Source organism: Episyrphus balteatus, chromosome 1, assembly GCF_945859705.1.
Source record: "Episyrphus balteatus chromosome 1, idEpiBalt1.1, whole genome shotgun sequence".
Taxonomy (NCBI): Eukaryota; Metazoa; Arthropoda; class Insecta; order Diptera; family Syrphidae; genus Episyrphus; species Episyrphus balteatus.
The window spans coordinates 8955445-8975292 of NC_079134.1; the positions used below are offsets into that span (position 1 = coordinate 8955445).

General features: G+C 27.4%; 1 protein-coding gene across 1 annotated transcript in view; it reads left to right on the plus strand.

Annotated features, from left to right (window-relative positions):
* The window catches only part of LOC129906995 (uncharacterized), a 50893-nt gene that overhangs the window by 17564 nt on the left and 13481 nt on the right, over positions 1-19848 (plus strand). The gene's annotated exons all lie outside the window — the stretch shown is intronic.

The window sequence follows — 19848 nt, forward strand, 5'->3', positions numbered from 1 at the left end:
TGCTCCAATTTGACAAAAGATTTTCTCATCAAAAGCAGCTATTTTGCCAAAGACAGAGAAATGCAGAATAAAGGAAGGTATAAATAGAACATAGGAAAGCAACGTACTTATTTGAAATTTTTGGGTCTAGCAAAAAAGTGATGCCACTTTTGTGTGGATCTTTGTTACTGAAACTTATAAAAGTATCTTATTGTCAATATTTTTAAAGTTTTCAATGAGTACCTATATCCATTCTTAACGCCTTGTGTGGAATAAAAGATTTTCGTAGGAATATCCTCTTAAAGTTATTTTTTAAGCATGAAAAACCTCCAGGTATTGGTCTTTTGTCCTTTGGATGAACAACATTTGAAGAAGGCGAATCAACAAACAAAAAACTAAAAAAAAATAATGACCGAAAAACTCTCTTGGAAAATCCGACAAATAAATTTATGAAACGGGGATGTTTCAAAGTGATAAATATTTAACATTCTTCGCAAAAAAGAAACATAACAAAAATGTAGGCAAAAAATGCATTAAAAAACGTTTTTAATCTATCTACGGTAAAGAAAAAACAAGTGTTATGTTCATATTTGACATCATGAATCCTTATAATATCTTATTGAACTAGACAAATCAAATATATAAATAAAAACAAATAAAAACAAAAAAATATTTTGAAAAAAGAAAAATCTGATAAAACAATTTTTCAATTTTCTCAAAAACTAGAAGACATAAAAACATAGAGTTTTCACTGTTCGATAAGGAATTAATTGAGGCAGTTTTGTGTGTGAGTAATTTTTTTCTTTAAATTCACAGTCTGGACAAAAATAGTATAAAATGAGTTTAAAAAAAATTTTGTTAAGCCTATTTTTAACTTTGAAATCGATTATTAGACCAGGGTCGATAAGTTTTGAAACCAAAAAAAATCATAGTTGAATGAAACCCATTGGAAAAGGAGGTGAATATGAACTCGGGCAAGCCGAGTTCGGGAAGTGGGTGGGTTGAGTTTTTAAAGGTAAAAAATGGTATATCTCGATTTCCGGCAAAACTACAAATCCTATAGAAAAAAGTTGTATGCCAAGTTGTAGGTAATAAAAAGATCTACAACTTTTGTATCAACAATTTTATACACTTAAATTTACTCAAAAAACGTAAGATTTCATGTAACATTGATAAATCTTACGTTTTTTGAGTAATTAAAGTGTTAATTTGAATAAATAGGCCAAAATTGTAAACAATGATAAAAAAAATTTTCGAATTCAAGCTTTTTTTCAATTTTTGAATTTTACGAGAACATGTTCTATAGTATACTAATGTAAATTTTTTTTTACACCATCAGAAAATAGACATTTTAACGAACGAAATGCCCACCGACTTTTTGAAAAAAAAGCTGATATTTTGACACGTGAATTTTCGATTGAAAATTAGGGTGTTTTTTTGGTATTAAGTCAAAATAAGGTAAGGAAATTAATATTTTAAATCAAATAAATTACAGTGTATTTGGGATATAATAAGGTTAGTTTTCACCAAATTTCGAAGAAAAATTTTTGTTTTTCAGAAAGATAAAAATAAAAAACCAAAAACTCGGTTTTTTGAATTTTTCACATAAATTTTGAGGTTATGTGAAAAAATTGTTGATACAAAAGTTGTAGATCTTTTTATTACCTACAACTTTGCCATACAACTTTTTACTTGCTCTATAGGGCAAGTATTGGTTTCGTGCAGAAAAAAAATTCGAGGTTTTAATCAAAACCAACATTACGATGATGGAGAAGATCAAAAAAGTGGTTTTCGTCATGCCGTCCGTCGCGTCGGTCTGTGCGTCTGTGCGTCCATCTGTACATCGAGCTAGGGCCTAAATGGGTGGATGGATTTGCTTGAAACTTGGTACAGATGATTTTTGCGTAATTTCCTAGGTCCGTTTTTTTTTTATTTTTTTAATATCTCCTTTTTAACGCATACCTCCCATATACGGTTTTCGAGGTATTGCGCTTTTCTCGAAAACGGCTCTAACGATTTCGATAAAATTTTATATACGTAATGGTCTTACAGATCCTAACAAAACTGCGTTTTTAGTTTTTCTTAGGTTCATATATTCAATCGAAGCATAAGCTAATTTTATTCAAAATTTACAGACAACTAATTCTTTTCATTTTGAAATGTAAAATAAAAATTTTGTTTAAAGTTTTATTTATTTATTAATTTTTAATTTTCCTAAATTCGATTTAAAAAAAAAAATTTTTTCGAAACTTAACAAAATCTTAAATTTACAATAGATATTTAAGATAAAGACACTTTGAACTACAAGATCAAGTACGTGCAAGCAAGTCATGCATTTTATTTCTATAGGATTTGTAGTTTTGCCGGAAATCGAGATATACAGTGTTGCCGGAGAGAAATATTAGAAGGTAGTACGGCAGAAAAAAAGGGGAGTATTTTGAACAAAATAGGAGTACAGCCATTTTTTTGTCTTGAAATTTTTTTTAGTTTTATTTAAAAAAAAATATATTAAGTTAAACATAAAAAACAAAACATAAATAAATAAATTATTAATTCAAATAACAAAAGTAATAAAATATCTGTCTTATGGTAGATAGCTTAATTTATAGTAATATTATTTTTTTAGAATAAAAATTAGGAACTTAGATATTGTAATCACAAGATATGTATTAAATACATTAAATAGAAGTGGTTTTGCAAAAATCAAGGTATTTTGATTATGTGGTAAGTATAAAATGATATAAGAAAAAAACAAATATTATTTTTTATACGCTTTTAAAAGTTGTTTTGAAGGATTCCATTTGTGGCAATCAACTCTATTTAACAATTCCTTGCAACTCATAATTGCATTTATTGTATTTACTTCCAATCTGTTTCGTTTTTTATCTTTGATAAAGAGTTGGGAAAAAACTCGTTTTGCCGCTGCGCTGCTGTGCGGAAGACTTAATAAAGCACTAACAAAATCCTTTGTCAGAGGAAAAGTGTTTCATTAAGAGCATTTTAAAAAAAAAAATATTTCTGACCAAAATTTTTCTATTTCTAATGAATTCGAAGAAATTATTGAAGTTGCACTTTCTGCTAAATTTAAAGGGTCAATGCCTTGAATATGTTTCAGAATTTCGTCATAGAAATCGATTCGCTGTGAAATTTGAGCACACAGGGTCTTATAATATTCTCGGCAAACACCTTTAAACTCAATTACATATTTCATTTATTTCAATTTTGTTTGTTTTAATAAAAAGTTCAGCTTTAGCCCCAACGTATACAGAGTTAATATTTTTTAAATAAATGTCAGAAAAATTCGGATTAGAGAGAAACTCGTCGCTTAACACATCCGATTTGATAAAATTTTGTAAAATAGTTTTATAGAACGTTTTTACGTGTGGCAAAAATTTATGAATCCGGACGGACTGAGATTGAAATTCTAAGTTTAGCTGCTTAGTCAACTGGAGAACATAGGATAGAAATAATAAATACAATTTTGTGGTATCATTTAGTTCTTCTTGAATCTTGTGAACAAGATCTAGATTGTTGTCAGAAGATTCAAAAGAATTCTCCAAAAAATAATGTAATAATGCAGGCCACTGTTCTAGCGTTCTTGCCACAACCTGTTCAAGAGCTAACCACCGAGTAAAAATTCCCTTTGAAGGTAAAAGTGCTGCCAAATTTGTATTAAATTTAAAGTAAATTAAATTTATTTAGGCTGACATTACACTTTGCTACAAGTGTAAAATATTTTATGTCATTAAAAAAAATAGGAGTACGAATGTGAAAGGAGGAGTACGGGAGTACGGAGGTGCTGAAAGTAGCACAATACTCCTATGGGAGTACTTTCGGCAACACTGGAGATATACCATTTTTTACCATTAAAAACTCAACCCCCACCCACTTCCCGAACTCGGCTCGCCCGTAATTTATTTTTCCTTTAATTTTCATCATATTCACCTCCTTTTCCAATGGGTTTCATTCTTCTATGATTTTTTTGTACTTTTTAATGTTTTTGAAGGCACCGGCACTGGTCTATATTTCAAAAACTATTGGTTATAATATATTGATTTAAAAATTAGAATTAAATGTACAATTTTGCCTTTCGGAAATAGTATCATTTATTACTGTAAGTATTGCCGTTGTTTTTTAATATTTTTTTTTTATTTTGATAATTTTTTTTTTTAAACTGCCCCCTCCCATCTAAACGGGGGGAGATACACCCCCCTTCCAAAGAAAAAAATGTTTGTATTGAACTCCTCTACAAAAATCCGTTATAAAATCCTGGCGCCCAACTTATTCTACTACGTACCAAAGCAACATTTTTGTTCTATACCTAAAAGTTCGAATTTCCGTATCTGGGTTGAAATCGTAAAATTGTTTTTTCTAAGCCAATTTTAACCTGATTTTTATAAAAAATACCTCGTTCGATTTGAAGATAAATATTATTTTAGAATATATTTTTAATACAGCATGTTGTTGTAAAAATATATAGGTACTTTAATTTGATGTCGAAGTTGGGTAAATGACGAAAAAATGGAATTTTTGAACTTTGACAGCTTATAAATTCTAGGTGGTTTAACCGAGTTACATGTTTTATACATTGTTGAAAAGGTATATTTATCTCCTATCAGAAACTGTAAACAAACCCTAACTGTAAACCCCCTAACTCAAGATTTTGGGGGTGTTAGGGACTTTTTAAATACCGTTTCGTAATCAGTGCGACTAGCTCTACAAAACGTGATAGTTCTCCGCCCGCGTATATTTTGAGTGTTAAACCGTGTTTTTAAGAAATTATAAAAATTAATATTTTTTGTTCAAAATCGACGTTCAGTTGGAGAAAATGTCAAAAAAAAATACTAATTTTAAATTTCTTGAGCTTCTGATCTCTAGGTTTTAAATTAAAACCATATTTTTTATAAAATGTTGGAAAGATTAAAATATCTTCTTTTGAGAACAGGTTCAAAAATTAAAATTGGTTGGAAATTAACTAAATCCAGATTTAAGAGGTATTTTGAAAAACAGATAATGCTGTTTTAATATATTCAATATGCAATACAAAACGTATTATATCACGAGAGTATTTTTTTTGAAATTTGGTTTTTTTGTTACATAGTGTTTTGAAATGTAAAAATCTGTAATATTTCTAAAAACCAAAGAAAATAGAAATTTAGCCGATACGTGTCAAATTATTTTACTTTTTCTTTCTAATAACAATAACATAACCATTATTTCAAATAATTTTCGTGCTGATTTTTGTAGAACTATTTGTCAAACATAGAATTTCACGGTTTTGACATTGAAACGCCCATATCTCGAGTTGCAGATTTTTGTTTACTTTTTATGCTTGTATGTGTGATTTTTATATACCTATTACCAATATCTATAGATTCCAGTATCAATTTTTGCTCTACCACTTTTTGCTAAGGACATAGCTTTTTGAACTTTTTCTAAATTCACCTCAATTTACCACCTTACTAAAATTCAAATTTCTAAAAATCCTGAATATTAAAATTTTTAAATTTAATTTTTCTGACATAATATTTTTTTTACACCTCTAAAATTTACCAAATACATACGCAGGGTGGCATTGTCGAAGAAACTGAAAAAAATTAACTTTAAAGCGTGGTAACCCTATGTCCTTACAGGATGTCGCCAGAAAACCCAAGTACAAACTGTTTTCTTAGATACTACTTTTAACAAAATATAACTCTCAACTGCTATAACGTCCTCCTATTGCGAGATCTTTGACTATTAGAGCTTATTAATTTGAAACGAAATACCAATCAAACTTTTATGAGAAGTTTCACATTAAAATATAAACTACATATATTGAAAATTGTTAGGATAATGCTATATGAAGAAGAAATTTCTCCAGTTGAGGTTCGAATCAATCGTAAACTGGTTCATTGACTTGAATCCATCCTCTTAGTTTGAGGAAGGCATTATGCAATTTAACACAGATATAATTTAAACCTCAGATTGGGAACTTTGTTTTAGGGTTCAAAGTACCTTTACAATACCTGTTACTGCCACCCATACCGCCCTTTCAATCATGAAGAAAATTACTTGGATGGGTGTCTGGATAGAGCACATACCCACACAGTTAGTTCTTCTCGTTTCTATGATCACAAACACACACCTTCATTTCTCTACGACGAACATTTTAATGGCAGATAATTGAAAGTTGTGATTTTCTTGCTCACAAGGCACAACCAGACTATAAGTCTGAACACTAAAAACACAACTCCGATGTGCACTATACCAGCTCGCTAGCACACGAAACATGTGTTCTCATTAAAAGCTTTCCGTCATTAATTGATGTCAGCGCAAATGGAGTTTGCAAGTACAGAAAACGAAAAGGCTCTACTGCTTCCGAGAAAAAATAAAACTGCTTCTTTTCCATCATACACACGAAGCCAAAGTCGATGGGTTGGCATGGTGTATACGTAACATTTTTCTATGAGGAAGCAAACAAAAAAAAAATGGGCACAATATATTTTTGTTGTTGGTCTTTTTATATGGAACGGGTTCGATGGAGGGTTTATGTTCTTTTTTTTTTTGTTTTGTTTTTTGTTCACCTCTTCAGAGTTTGGTTATATATATTTGCTGCTAGGCTAGCCCAAGGCGATGACCCAACAATTCAATGTTGTTTTGATTAATTATTTCAAAATGAACATTTTCTTCTTTCTGGGCTAACGACTTTTCGTTAGAATCTTTTTTTTTTTCTTTTTTTTTCTTCGTTCTTTTTTTTTGCTTCATTCTCGACCTATATAGATTTAGATGGGTGCAGATGAGTACTAAGAAAAAGAAGAAAAAAGAAAAACCAAACTCTTGGGTTATATAGCAATGAATTTAATTTGGCAAATGACGAAGGCCGTTTCTCAGTTTTTTTTTTTTCTGGGAAAATATTGTAATGAAGTTTTTCTGGCCAAGTATACTCCCTCAGAAAAAAAGGGAAGAAAAAAAAAACACCCTTATTCAATATTTAAGGAGAGAAGTGTTATTTTCGGGAAGACGGGTTTTTTTGTGAAAATAGGTTTTCTTTTTTTTTCTCTCTTTTTCATTCTTCATTTAGGTACTCTCTCTGAACTTGGTGATAGAATTTAATTTTGAAATTCGGGTATTTCAATATTTATGGGGCAAAAAAAAACGGTTAACGGCTTAGCAATAGAAATTTCGCATATTGAATTCTATGAAAGTATTAAAAGTCTATAACTGGAGGGAGTAAATGGTGGTTCGTTATATTCACTGAGTGTTCGAGAATACGAGACCCATTTCAAATTTAAGAATTTTGTTTGATTTTTAAAGGACCAAAGCTAAAATAACTTAACATAGAAAGATGGTGTTGATGGTGAAAATAGGGAAAAAAATAATAAATTTAGCTACAGTGAATTTCTCTTAAATGATATGCAAAATTTCATAATTGTATTTGACGCATGAGGGTAAAATTAATTAACGCGTTGATTTATTCTTCGGACTGTGTTCGAAATGAAAAAAAATTTACATAATTTTAAATTAAAATGTAAGTGTGTTTGGGCTTGAAAAAAATAATTAAAGGGGTGAGGAATATTAAATAGGGTGAAATGTGGTAGTGACATTTTAGACAGGGTTAATGGAATTTTTAGCTTTAGTAAGGAAAAAATGGAAAAATCAAGCTTTAAATGGATAAATCTGAATCTAAAATGAACCAAATCCTACTGCCGTACTCGAGGATATAAATGTCAAACGGAAGTGATGTACAGTGTCTTAATGACATGACATAGGAATTAAAACATTCCTTAGATAAGAGCACTGCAGTTTTATTAAACGCAGGGAGGAATTTGATTTTTGCGATAGTTTGCTAAGTTCAAAAATTAAGCTCTGCAGAATGATAAGTTCTTTGAGTTACAGGCAGCCGTTTGCAAGAAAAGTCATTGATTAATATCTATTCACATTTAGCTATAAGAATTTTTGAAGTGAAAACTTCTTTAGTATCGTAGTGATTTGAAACAAGATGAAACGAAAACGCGACACGAACATTCAACTTGTTATAAGTTTTTTGTTTTAATAGATAGATGAATGAAATTTTAACTGTAGATAGGTAATTAAATAAATTATAATTGTACAAAATTTCAATTAATTGCATATTCAAAATTCTGAGATAACTGTAAAAAGATGATCTTTTCCTACACACGTTATATCTTTTGATCTAGTGCACATACAAATTTGATTTAACTTTAATACACATGCTGATAACATAACCTTTTATTTAATATATCACACATACGGGTACGTGCTCTACAAGTAACACAATCTTAAATTGAAAAAAAATTGAAAAAATATCTCAAAACACCTGTGGAGATCTATTGCCGCTGACCAGCCACCTGTGTAGGAAGTACCGTAATCTCAGTCTGGAAATTCGACATAGTTGACTTTGAAAAATTCTAACTTCTCTTGTACGCATCTTTAAAATTTTGTATAGGTTGTCAAACAAAAAAAAATTGAATTAATAGCATGAGAACATAAAAATAAATGTTTTTTTTTTGCTTTTTTTGATGAAATTTCATCGAGTTTAAAAAATTCTAGCTCTTTTTGTAGATGTCTTATAGACTTGATCGATATATATATATTTTGAGTTAAGACAATAAGCTTTTAGATGGTGTAAGTTGTTATAGGTTGTTAGGGAAGAAAATGGATTTAATAGCGTGAGAAGATAAAAATACGTGTTTTTTTCGATTTTCTTGATGGAAATTGATCGAGTTCAAAAAATTCTAGATCTTTTTGTAGATGTCTCATAGACCTAATCGATATATATATTTTGAGCTTGGACAATAAGCTTACAAATGATATAAAATTAATATAGATTGTCATATAAAAAACATGGATTTGAAGGTGATAGAATAAAAATAGGTAGATTTTTTTTATTTTGATTTTTTAAGGTTTCACTTCCAGCACGTGTGAATTGCAGACATGATTTTTTTTTTCACACCAAGGGTAAACTGAAAAAAGAGGAATCAAATGGACAAGATATAATTTGTATATCATCTCTGTAAATAGAAAGCTTTAGCTAGACAAAAGAGGTCCGAAATGACTGCCCTGCCCTGAGGAACAGCTTAGGCAGAAAAGATAGGATTTTACATAACACATCTGAAAACAGTGTATATATTCGATCCTCTAAGTATAACTAAACCATTTTGGTGAGTGATGGTGGGAAATATAACGCTATTAATGATTAATGGCTGTTCAAATGCTATTCTGAAGTTTGTAGAAATAACGTCAACTTTGTTAGTTTCAAAACGGAGATTGTTGTGGAGACAAAATGATATTAAGTAAGGTAAAGTATATTAACCTATCAGGTCAGGAGAAAAGTCATCTTTTAAAGTAGTGATATCAATGGGTAGGAAAGTCACTAGAGTCGAAAAATCTGTAACATTCAAAACCAGACCTTTGCTGTTAGATTCCCTTTAGAGCAGAAGATGTTGTATTGTGGAAATTAAGTGTAGTGGGAAGGATGTCGGATTCTCTCTAAAAAATTGGTAGAACCACTAAAGTAGGGATATATGTTCATAAGACTAGATTGCATTTTTTGGGATACTTATAATGTATAGGGAGTTGAAAAGAATAGAGAAGTTTGCAACAAGCAGTTGCAATAAGCTTAATTTACAGTAGTCTGGAACTTCAGATAAGTTTGCATAGAATCATACCAATTTAAAGGGCCCTATTATGTAAAATTTAGAAACTGTCTTTCAAACTCATTCACTGCTGTTATAAATGATGTAACATCATGAATGAATCGAGCTGACGACATGAAAACTTTTAAAATAACTCAATCTTATTACCACTCTGCTTCAGTAAATTTTTTGAAAAAAAAAACAAACAAAATCAAACAAAGTTTGTAGATATGCTATTTTGTAATAATAGTTAATCAACATCTAAAATCAAAATTTCCAAAAAAAAATCAATTTATCGTTTTCGAAAATTAAAAAATGTACCTAAATTTTGAAAAATTTTTATTCATAGCTACCTATTAAAGCAAAATAAATGCTTTTGCATACAAAAAATAGTTTAAGTTGAAACTGTAATTTGGGAGATAGTCCGAAATTAAAAAAAAACCTTTATATAGGGAGAGTTGATACAACCAAGACTTATGGTTAGAGCTATAAATATTTCATGTGGGCCAATCCTTTCTTTGACTTAAACATAAAAGAGACAAATAACAACAGTATACTTAGAGAATGATATTTAAAATACTTGTCTATTCATTTGTGTTGATAAGTTCTATAAATTATGTGGTCTTGTTTAACACTTTAGTGTGGCGGAAACATTTTTACTTGACCAAAATTTTGTCCTAAATGCGTTTGGGTACTTTTGCACAATTTTTCTTTTTTTGGGAAGATTTCATCCCCACTCCTTAAAATTTTACAGATTTTATATTTTTGTCCAAAAAAAAACCCAAAAAGACCTATTATTATCAACTGTTATTTGATACCAAAAATAAACAACAAAAATTTGACCCGGAAGACCCCTGAATTTTAAAAGAATAAAGACGTTTTAACACGTTTTTTTTTTTTTAAATTGTTCATAGCTCATTTTTCTTAGTGTAATTTCGAAGTAAAGTTCTTTTTGAAGTAGGTAGCTAGAACTATCCCTCATCCATGAGGTCATTTCACATCCAGATTTACCATGTCAAAATTACATTTTGTTAACTTTTCATGTTAACTTCCATGTTTTCATATAAATTACTTCAAAATCAAAATTCTAAAAATACCACAATCCAAAACCTCAAACCACATAATTGAAAATAGCTTTTAGCCCCAAAAATATAAATACATTTCCTCTCTCTTGCCCTAAATACGCTATGGTTGTTTCAAAATCGATTTAACATTACTTTCCGGAACCATTACTGTATGACATTTTATGTTTTGAACCCGAAGAAGAGAGTTCATTTTTCAGAAACAAAAGTCTTCAACCCCGCCGCATATAGTAGTTGTCAGGTGGTTAGAGCTAGTCTTCATCACACGTAGCAACAATATGGTGTTTTGCATGACACCATACCACACTAACTTTCTGTAGTCGTCTCCTAAACAAGAAATGCAAGTGACAAGACCACAAACTTACATAAGGAATCAAGGTTTGTATGCTTTTTGTTTGGTTTTTGTGGATTTGTTGTTGGTTGTTTTTGTTGTTTTGATCTTCGACACAACACAACACAAAAACCCAAAAAAAAAAAAAAAAGAAAAACCACAAAATAACAAAATACAACAAAAAGTGAAGAGAAAAAAAAGTCAATGCACAAAATTTGTCGTCCTGGAAATACACTATTTTGACTGAAATTCTTAGTTTCCTGCCAAAAATCATTTTTGTTTCGGATTGACGCCTTGGAACTTTGTATATAGAACACGCTCTCAACACGAACGAGCAACTTTTCTCTCCAACCAAAGCCACTCTCTGCTTCTTGCACCAGGCTCTTTTACAAGCTAAGCTATTTTGTTGGTAATACCACCCACAGCTATTCAAACACACACACACAAAGTACAACAAAATGGAGAATCTGATGCGGTTATGTCAATGTCATATGTTTCCTGAACAAACAAATGGCAGATTAAAATGGAGGTTAAAGTTTATCCAACAGCGAGCGCAGAACGTCTCGGGAGGGATTTTCTCAATTTTAGTCTTTTTTTTTCCGTGCTGCTGTCGTCTTACATCAGAGATGACAACCATCCACACACATACACACACAAACAAATGCACATTTTTGAGGAAAATCCTTCGTTAAAAGACAATCTTCTACCATCAGCATCAACATCAGCCCAGGACCAGGCCAGAGTCCTAGCCCGCCAAGTTATCAGGAGAGAGAGAGCGAGGAAGAAGGCAAAGGATATGAGTGGCGAATTGGATGATGTTGCCTTGGAGCATAAAAGAATGTGACATGTGGAGAATTTTTCAGGATTACGAAGTAAAGTTTGATAATTAAAGTTGTGCTCAAGGAGAGCATTGTGGTATCCTTTTGTTTTTGTTTTTTCTTAATTTTTTTTTTTTTTTTTTTTATTTTGTTGTTTCTCTTTATTTTTATTTTTATCTAAGTTTTAAGCTATAAAGATTTCTTTTTCGTTGTTGGTGATTTTTATCGTCGTCTTTTATTTTGTTTACATCCTCTTTTTGCCTGGTATGAAAGGATTATAGCGTGCACTTAACAAAATACACAACATCAACTCACTAATACAATCATATTCGCTGCTTTAAATGGGTTACTTTGGCAATTTCCATTGTTTGTTGAGAAGAAAGAAAAAAAAAAGTATTAGATGGAGACTTTTGTGTCACATATATACAAAAATTTCTACATACATAATGTATGTAGGAGGGAGAACATGAAAGTAATATTTTTTTTCCTTGATTTTTTTTTTCAGATTTTTTTCATCTACTACCGCCAACATCGTCGACGACGACGACGTTTACAAAGAAAAAAAAAAGTTAACGGAATTTGTATTTAATTTGGCGGAAGTCATTTTTCTAAGGAAATTCTTGCCGAAGAATGGCACAGTAAGAAAAAAAAAAATATTCAAGTATCAAGTATTTCAGTGGATTTCAAGGATTTGGAAATTTTTCAGATACATGTAACTGGGATTTTTATCTTGAAGGGAGAGAAAGATAAACAAATAAGGGAGCTTGAGTGTTTTTTTTTTTTTATAAACTGGGCTTATTTTAAAGAGTGCCAGTAAAAAGTCGAAAGAATGTAATTTTAATAAATTTTGTCTCAAGTGAAGAAAAATCTGAAATTATTATATTAAAGTTGAAAAAATTCTTATTGCAAATTAGTGGTGTTATTCAAAATTCCATATTAAATTCAGTTTAAATATTTGTTTCTATTTTAAGATCATTTGATTAATTATTGTTATTTTTTTGTTTTTCATTTTTCTCAAGACTGCAATAAAACTCACGAACTATTTATATACAAATTTGGTAAATGTACATGAAAAAAAAATTTAAAAAAAAACACTTTATTTTATATGAAATTGAGCTAAAAAAAAAGTATGCACTTTAATTTTTTTTATGACGATGCATTTTTCGAAAAAAAAAAATTTGAAAATCGTTAGAGCCATTTTTTAAATACAAAAAAAAAAATAAAAATAAAGTTTGTATGCAATAATGTTAAATGTCCCGTTTTCGAAAATTTGATTTAAAAAAAAGGAATTCAAAATTATTTTAAGAATCATAAAATGGAATTCTTGAAAGTTTTGATTTTTATTTAGGTAATATAAATGCTTTTGCATATTATAATTTTTTGTTGAAATAGAACCAGAAATTTAAAAACCGATCTATTGGAGGCACCTTTAATAGCGATTTTCTTTTCTTTTATTTATTTTTCTTCTCTTTTCTTTTCTTTTCTTTTCTTTTCTTTTCTCTTATTTTATTTTATTTTATTTTATTTTATTTTATTTTATTTTATTTTATTTTATTTTATTTTATTTTATTTTATTTTATTTTATTTTATTTTATTTTATTTTATTTTATTTTATTTTATTTTATTTTATTTTATTTTATTTTATTTTATTTTATTTTATTTTATTTTATTTTATTTTATTTTATTTTATTTTATTTTATTTTATTTTATTTTATTTTATTTTATTTTATTTTATTTTATTTTATTTTATTTTATTTTATTTTATTTTATTTTATTTTATTTTATTTTATTTTATTTTATTTTATTTTATTTTATTTTATTTTATTTTATTTTATTTTATTTTATTTTATTTTATTTTATTTTATTTTATTTTATTTTATTTTATTTTATTTTATTTTATTTTATTTTATTTTATTTTATTTTATTTTATTTTATTTTATTTTATTTTATTTTATTTTATTTTATTTTATTTTATTTTATTTTATTTTATTTTATTTTATTTTATTTTATTTTATTTTATTTTATTTTATTTTATTTTATTTTATTTTATTTTATTTTATTTTATTTTATTTTATTTTATTTTATTTTATTTTATTTTATTTTATTTTATTTTATTTTATTTTATTTTATTTTATTTTATTTTATTTTATTTTATTTTATTTTATTTTATTTTATTTTATTTTATTTTATTTTATTTTATTTTATTTTATTTTATTTTATTTTATTTTATTTTATTTTATTTTATTTTATTTTATTTTATTTTATTTTATTTTATTTTATTTTATTTTATTTTATTTTATTTTATTTTATTTTATTTTATTTTATTTTATTTTATTTTATTTTATTTTATTTTATTTTATTTTATTTTATTTTATTTTATTTTATTTTATTTTATTTTATTTTATTTTATTTTATTTTATTTTATTTTATTTTATTTTATTTTATTTTATTTTATTTTATTTTATTTTATTTTATTTTATTTTATTTTATTTTATTTTATTTTATTTTATTTTATTTTATTTTATTTTATTTTATTTTATTTTATTTTATTTTATTTTATTTTATTTTATTTTATTTTATTTTATTTTATTTTATTTTATTTTATTTTATTTTATTTTATTTTATTTTATTTTATTTTATTTTATTTTATTTTATTTTATTTTATTTTATTTTATTTTATTTTATTTTATTTTATTTTATTTTATTTTATTTTATTTTATTTTATTTTATTTTCTTTTCTTTTCTTTTCTTTTCTTTTCTTTTCTTTTCTTTTCTTTTCTTTTCTTTTCTTTTCTTTTCTTTTCTTTTCTTTTCTTTTCTTTTCTTCTCTTTTCTTTTCTTTTCTTTTCTTTTCTTTTCTTTTCTTTTTTTTTCTTTTATTTTATTTTCTTTTCTTATCTTTTCTTTTCTTTTCTTTTTTTTCTTTTTATTTCTTTTCTTTTCTTTTTTTTTCTTCTCTTTTTTTTTTGATTTCAGTTTATCCTTATATTTGATAGGACACTCGGGCGTATGCGTACTTTTTTTTTTTTTACTAAAAATCAAATTTACATCGATTTTAATTTTCTATTCCAAGTTTTGATATTAAGAGGTTGTCGATTTCGAAACTGTGGACATAATAATATTAAGATTGATCAATCGATAACTTCTCAAGACCTCTTAGAGCACCTCTAAAGCATTTAACCTTTTTACTTTGATGATATTTTAGTTTGTAAAGCATTTTTAAATTGTATTTAACTTTTATATCTTATCCCAGTACTCTTTTCAAATAAAAGTAAAACACTTACACTTAATGACATCAGTTCCTGTTGCTGAAGGCTTGTTAATAGCTTTTCGCTGCTTAAGCTTTACCACATGTCACATTATGGATGTTTTATAGTTTAACAGCATCAGCTTCAGCATCACTATACTAACTACACTATGAGACTTTCAATACAAACATATTCCCACTCACGGGAGAAACATAATGTTTGCTTCTTCATCAAGATGTCGTTTAAGAAAACATTATGGGTCATAAAACTTAATCATGTGTACCAGAGAAATAGTGTATAGTTGCCTTTAATTTTCCAAAAAAAAAAAAAACTATGTCGCTTAAAGCTCTTTTACACTTATACACATTTTCTTAGCATCGAGGTATTAAGATCTTAACTTGCTTTGATTTTGTTTGAGGCACTTTGAATGACATATTAAAAACCAATTTTTATAACTTTATTTTGTTCAAGCTTAAATACGTATAAGGCTTTAATAATCCTGAATAAACGTATACGACACCCTATTTGCATGTTTTACCCTATTATTTCAATTTTGACCTTGATATCATATTTTTTTATTTATTTGAAGTGAAACTGACAGGATATAAAGGATACCCGGATATTAATTGTCGATTGACTAACTACACACATTCTATGGCCAACCATATGGACAAGGACATGAGTATAATTATACAATCCTTATAATAGTCCGCCCACAAATTGCTACCTTGTCTATTTTGTACTACGATGTGGAGAGTATTATATGCCACACCGAGAGAGAAAGAGGGGTAACCTCTAATTGATATTAAGTCCGCAGCAGCAACGTAATGCGTTAGTAAGTGTCCCTATGGGAGTGACCCTTTTCAAAATTGTTGTTGTTGTTGTTGTTGTTTTTGCTCTTTTGTTTATAGCGGAAAACGTTTTGGTTTTTATAGTCGTCGGGGAGTTAAATACCTGTGATAATTTATGGAGTAATTAAGAAATAATTTAAGGTAATGCAGGGTTTTATATTCACCTTCATTATCCAAATAAGCTGTTCGCACTCGCACAGTTCAGCATAGTGATGCAGTTGACGGACAAATTGCAGTGCGAGAGTGCATTTAATTTATATAATAACTGCACATGGAGGAATGGAAAAGGAGGAATATGAAGAAAAAAAAAAACAAAATTTGTAGAGCGCGTTGTTAAGAAAATAAAAATTTCTTCATGCATACAAATAAGTTTATTTAGTTTTTCCAACTCAAGTCTTAAGAAACTGGAAAGAAATAAAAATATTTGCGTTCTGATGCGAATATTAATAATTCACATCTTTTATTTTATTTCTATAATGCTGAAAAATATAAAATAATCAGAAAGATGGGAATGTCATGGGGTTTAAATTTAAGCTGGGAACTGAATAACATTGTTTTGTTGTTAGAGTTCACATTAATGTTGAAGTAAAAATGTTCTAGGATGGTTATAGTATGCAGGTGTAACGTGCACTGTTTTATAGTAATAAATATTATTTAAATACTTTTTTCCATTGTTTTTAGATACTCATAAATAAAATAGTTTTTTTTGGGTTGGGGTCAAAATTCTGCCGGGTTCAAAATTCTTTTGTCAAAATTCTGTTTTTCATAATTCTGTTTCTTAAAATTCTGCAAAAAATAAAAAAAATTTTCCAAACCCTTTTTTAATTTTTTGCAAAATTCTGTAAAATCAGCTTCTTGAAAAATTATCTACTACTTTGATTACTTACCTACATTATTTCTCATTCTTTGAATGCATATTTATTTTTGTTTTATAAATGAATAAATTTGAAAATATTAGGAAAAGGTTTTTATAATAAATACTAAACATTTCCGAAAATAATTTAAAAAATTTTTAAATTATCAAATAAAGATGAATAATTCAAAAATTTGAATAAGAAAAGGAATATTTTGTATCGAACAACATCGGTTCGAATAAGTTATAGATTTTCTTTGAAAGAAAGTCAGTGTATGCATTTTAAAAAATATTTGCAACTCTTAAACAGAAAAATTTAGGAAAGTACCTATGTTGAATTACATTAATGAGGTGTGTATTTTTCTTTAAACAGAATTGGCAGAATTTTTTTGTTCAAGTACAATGCTAGCAGAATTTTGAAAAGCAGAATTTTAAAAAGGCAGAATTTTGAAAAGCAGAATTTTGAAAAATAGAATTTTCGTTAAAGAAGCAGAATTTTGAAGCCAGAATTTTGACCCGATCCCGTGATATACATTTTGAATATAAAAAAATATACCATTTTCTCGTATACAGGGTGTCCATTAGAAAATGGATAAGCCTGAAATGGCTGATAGGTGCACTTTTGACTGTTCTGAAACCGAATAGAAAAAGTTTCTATCGCAACCAGTTTAGAAAATATTAGCTTTTTTTCGTTCAGTGTACTTTAAATTTCACAAATGTTTTTTTTTTTCAATTAAACAAATATTTTTTTTCTACTTTGCATTAAAAAAAAAGTTAAATTATTTTTTTATAGCCATTGTTCAACGGTTATAACACTTTTTAATAGTTATGTGTAAGAAGAATTACACTGGTTTACAAGGATTTTGTTGCCGAAACAAAAATATACTTTTCTGAAGGTTTTCAGTGTGTTGAACTCGAATCCGAAGTCAGAAACAACTAATCAGATCCCGTTTTTTGAGATATTACCGTTAGAAAATGCAAAAAATCGTTTTTTTGATTTCTTCGGACCTTATTCTTTTGTATAAGGGAAATTGTTTCAGAATATTATTTAGTAACGGTTTCTATAAGAACTGTTTTCCATCTTTCGATACCTGTTTAAATCCTTTCAATATCTTTTGTATTGCCCGAGATATCTTAAAATTAAGTAAGTGGGATTTTCTTCATATATCATAAAGGAGATAATGACGTTATAAAATTTATAAAAATACCAAACAACTGAGGATATCTCGGGCAATAAAAAAGATATCGGAAATATTTAACCAGATTTAAAAATGTGATAAATAGTTCTTATAAAAACCGTTACTAAATATGCTTACACAATTTTCCTGATATAAAGGAATAAGGTCCGCAGTTGTGCATACTCTAACGGTAATATTTCAAAAACGGGAGCTGATTATTTTTTTTTTGACTTCGGATTCAAGTTCAGCACACCGAAAACCTTCCAAAAAGTATATTTTTGTTTCGGCAACAAAAAAAAAGTTTAATTTTGTTAACCAGTGTTATTGTAAAATATGACTGAAAAATTATTCCTTTGAAATTAAAAAAGACACAATAAATCTATGAATTATTTTATTCATTTATCATTTAAATTAAATTATTCTGATTGATAATCTTAGCCAAAGTTTATTTTTTTTACCTGAAAACAGTTTGAAATGAAAATGAATTTTTATTCACTATCACAATAATAAAAAACTAATGATTAAATATGAATTTGAGTGCCTAATTTAAGAACGAAACACATTCTGTCTACTGATTTTAAAAATTGAGCGCCTCAAAAATTTTGATGAATTAATGATTTTTTTTTCGAATTTAAAATTCAGTTTTTCAAAAATTATATTTGTTTTGGTTTTTTTTCTAAGCGTTCTCTTATAATCGAGATTTCGATTCTACGAATCGAAAAAACTAAGAATGCGGGGTAATTAGGTCGATATATATATTATTTTAGTAAAATAAATTAATCGCTGTCTTCATTTTTTAAATGGCGGCCATTGAAAAAATGGCGCCCCTCACTTATGCCATCTGGTGAATTTTATGTCCACAGGGTGTACTTGCTACACCAAAGAGAGTTTACAAAATATACCGTTTTGGTTGATTTCAGAATCGAATAATTTTATGCACCATTAATGGTATATTATAAAAACAACTGAGTATCTGTGTATTTTTTGCACGGAATCTTAAAAAAATGTTGAAATTTTGTACAAAAAAGACAGTAGGTATTATAGTTTTTATAACACTTAATTTGACAAATACACCATATTTTTTCAAATGTTCTCAATTTTACATCGAAATTATTGAATTTACACCAATTTATACACCAGTGTTCTACTTGAGAAATTTCTTATAGAAGAAGTTTAAAGTTGAAGATTCGAGCCTTGAGTGAACAACAACTTTTCTTTAATAATTAAACTAAATTACCTAGGAATTTTATATTTTTTGTTTTTTTTTTTTTAATAATTATTGATATTTTGAGAAAAAGGGTTTATTAAAAATATAGGTTTTGTCAATTGTTTGCTTAAAGACACTGATCGTAATCGAAGTTTTAATCAAGATTTTTGAGTGGTCAAAAGCATGTCAAAAGACACAGAGGTAAAGAATATAATAATTCGAAATTCAAGATTTTGAGTCTTATAAAAACATCAATTACACTGGGGAACAATTTTCAACTTTTTAAAATTTTCCAAAAAGATATATATCAAATTTTATAGATTTGGGTTCAGTAAGCTCAAAATATTGGTTTCTTTCTAGCAGCTCTAGTTTTTGAATCATTTAATTTTTCATATTTGCGGAAATATTCATACTAATTTTTAAGTTTTTCTTATTTTGAGCGTTTATTAAAATTTTCCAGAAAAATGTATACTAAACTCAATGTATTTGGGGTCAGTAAACCTAAAAATTACATTCATTTTTTTCTAGGAGCTCTATTTTTTGAAATATTTTAGTTTTCTACATTTTGGTGGTTATTTCGTACTTATTTTAAAGTTATACTTATTTTAACTGTTTGCCAACATTTTCCAGAAAATTTTCTTATCAAACCCAATGCACTTGGTT